Below are 3,331 nucleotides of genomic sequence, written 5' to 3' on the forward strand. Positions count from 1 at the left end.
TGGGCTCCCTTATATCACATTCTCCTCTTCAAGTTTGTATTTTTTAGTGCTTTCCCTAGTTCCTGTGTCCTCTCAGACGAACTCCCTGTTTTTCCCAGGTCAGCGGTTCCCCACTTCCACGAGGTCAGCGGTTGTTGGCCCCTTCCCAGTGACCTTGTTGGATGGTAACTTGGTCTTATCTAGCTGGTCTACCGCCGAGACTGTCCAGGTGGGTGGATTACAGGAGGTGACACACAGAAAACTGCGTCCTTTAATTACACCCACCAAGACAGATGCCTTTCATTTTATTACATTTCATTCTTTATATACACTCACACTGACAATTATGTACACAAACACACACACACACACACACACACACACACACACACACACACACACACACACACACACACACACACACACACACACACACACACACACAATAATCACAACACATATACTCCTCTCATCCCTCTCTAACTTCTACGTAAACAGAAATTCCCTGGCACACTTAAAGTATGTTACTGTCCCAACTCTGTCACTCACACACTCATGTTCACACACGTCACTCTCACACTCATGTTCACACATGTCACTCACTCATGTTCACTCGCATATCTGCATTTTCTCTTACTTTCTTAAAATAAAATTATATTGCACAGGGAACAAAACTGAAATAAAGAAATTCTTGAGCATTAATTCTGAATCAACAAAGTGAAGAATGTTGTTATAAAGTATTTTCAATATACTGTTATTAAGAGTTGTGATGATGTAAATAAGTGACTGTTGAGAGAAACTTGTATTGGATAAAACAAAGAAGACTCTTCCATTTTACTTAAACTACTGATCGTGTGTGACTATTTGTTTAAGTAACTATCCTTACATGTTACAACACCCACACACAGAAATAAAAATCTCCTCGTTGATAAAGTCGACCATTATGGTAGTGTCGATTTATTGACAAAAAGTATTTCATCAGCCATCATGGAACCTGGTTAATATTTCTGATACTGCTGTTTTTATTCACTTATATATTGCTCTGCTGTACATTTGCAACTCTGGCAATAAATGTAATGTCTTTGGGAACAATTCGCTTCTGTTATTTATTCAATGTTTGCCAGTTCGTCATTAATTATATTTTATCTTTTTCATCGCTCTGTCAGTCACAATTTTGACATATTCATTGCTTGGTATAATCAACAGGCAATAGACAAACACTAATATTTTATTTTACTTAAACAATATTTTACAGTTCTATCGAACACTTTGTCCAGCAGTTGTTAACTGTACCAGAAACAAAGACTGGGACAAAACTTTGCCCAGCAATTGTTAACTGTACCAGAAACAAAGGCTGGGACAAAACTTTGTCCAGCAGTTGTTAACTGTACCAGAAACAAAGACTGGGACAAAACTTTGTCCAGCAGTTGTTAACTGTACCAGAAACAGTGACTGGGACAAAACTTTGTCCAGCAGTTGTTAACTGTACCAGAAACAAAGGCTGGGACAAAACTTTGTCCAGCAGTTGTTAACTGTACCAGAAACAAAGACTGGGACAAAACTTTGTCCAGCAGTTGTTAACTGTGCCAGAAACAAAGACTGGGACAAAACTTTGTCCAGCAGTTGTTAACTGTACCAGAAACAAAGGCTGGGACAACAGCAAGACTTACACAGTGTGATGTCAATCTAGAGATGCCACTAAAACTCAGGTATTATTTTATTGCAGAAACAATACTTCAGTACTTACGACAGCTTTAAATGGGTTCAGTAGCTACAGTAGCTTTAAATGGGTTCAGTAGCTACAGCAGTTTTAAATGGGTTCAGTAGCTACAGCAGTTTTAAAGTTTTAAATGGGTTCAGTAGCTACAGCAGCTTTAAATGGGTTCAGTAGCTACAGCAGTTTTAAATGGGTTCAGTAGCTACAGCAGCTTTAAATGGGTTCAGTAGCTACAGCAGCTTTAAATGGGTTAAGTAGCTACAGCACCTTTAAATGGGTTCAGTAGCTACAGCAGCTTTAAATGGGTTCAGTAGCTACAGCAGCTTTAAATGGGTTCAGTAGCTACAGCAGCTTTAAATGGGTTCAGTAGCTACAGCAGCTTTAAATGGGTTCAGTAGCTACAGCAGCTTTAAATGGGTTCAGTAGCTACAGCAGCTTTAAATGGGTTCAGTAGCTACAGCAGCTTTAAATGGGTTCAGTAGCTACAGCAGCTTTAAATGGGTTCAGTAGCTACAGCAGCTTTAAATGGGTTCAGTAGCTACAGCAGCTTTAAATGGGTTCAGTAGCTACAGCAGCTTTAAATGGGTTCAGTAGCTACAGCAGCTTTAAATGGGTTCAGTAGCTACAGCAGCTTTAAATGGGTTCAGTAGCTACAGCAGCTTTAAATGGGTTCAGTAGCTACAGCAGCTTTAAATGGGTTCAGTAGCTACAGCAGCTTTAAATGGGTTCAGTAGCTACAGCAGCTTTAAATGGGTTCAGTAGCTACAGCAGCTTTAAATGGGTTCAGTAGCTACAGCAGCTTTAAATGGGTTCAGTAGCTACAGCAGCTTTAAATGGGTTCAGTAGCTACAGCAGCTTTAAATGGGTTCAGTAGCTACAGCAGCTTTAAATGGGTTCAGTAGCTACAGCAGCTTTAAATGGGTTCAGTAGCTACAGCAGCTTTAAATGGGTTCAGTAGCTACAGCAGCTTTAAATGGGTTCAGTAGCTACAGCAGCTTTAAATGGGTTCAGTAGCTACAGCAGCTTTAAATGGGTTCAGTAGCTACAGCAGCTTTAAATGGGTTCGGTATGACTCACGAAATCGTAATGACACGATTGCAAACAAACCATACCACGGCGGGATTTGAACCCGCGGTCAGTGAGTCTCAAAACTCCAGACCATCGTGTTAGCCACTGGACCAGCTAGCCACAATGAGATTCGTCCAACTAGGTATATACCTAGTTGATTTTCCCGCAGACTTGAAGTAACTATGAGCACAACAGCTGTATTAAAGCAATTTACAGATCTAGTAAATCATAAATTGTAATATGTACCTTATTGAAGACATGTTGGAAAATATTTTTATTCTGAAACAGAAACTGTCAAATTGTAGATAAATGATGATCATAATTAATGACCATAAGTCTATCAACCTATATAGGAAATGTACGATAATCAAATTAAGTCCAACGCTGGAATAATCGTATACAATGTACATCACACAAAATCCTCAAGACTGACACTCACTATCACACTACCCATAGTCCACACAGTTCATGTGTGTGTAGATACCATACAGTCAAACACACACCACATAGTCCACACAGTTCATGTGTGTGTAGATACCATACAGTCAAACACACACCACATAGTCC

This window comes from Cherax quadricarinatus, unplaced genomic scaffold (genome assembly GCF_038502225.1).
Source record: "Cherax quadricarinatus isolate ZL_2023a unplaced genomic scaffold, ASM3850222v1 Contig97, whole genome shotgun sequence".
NCBI lineage: Eukaryota > Metazoa > Arthropoda > Malacostraca > Decapoda > Parastacidae > Cherax > Cherax quadricarinatus.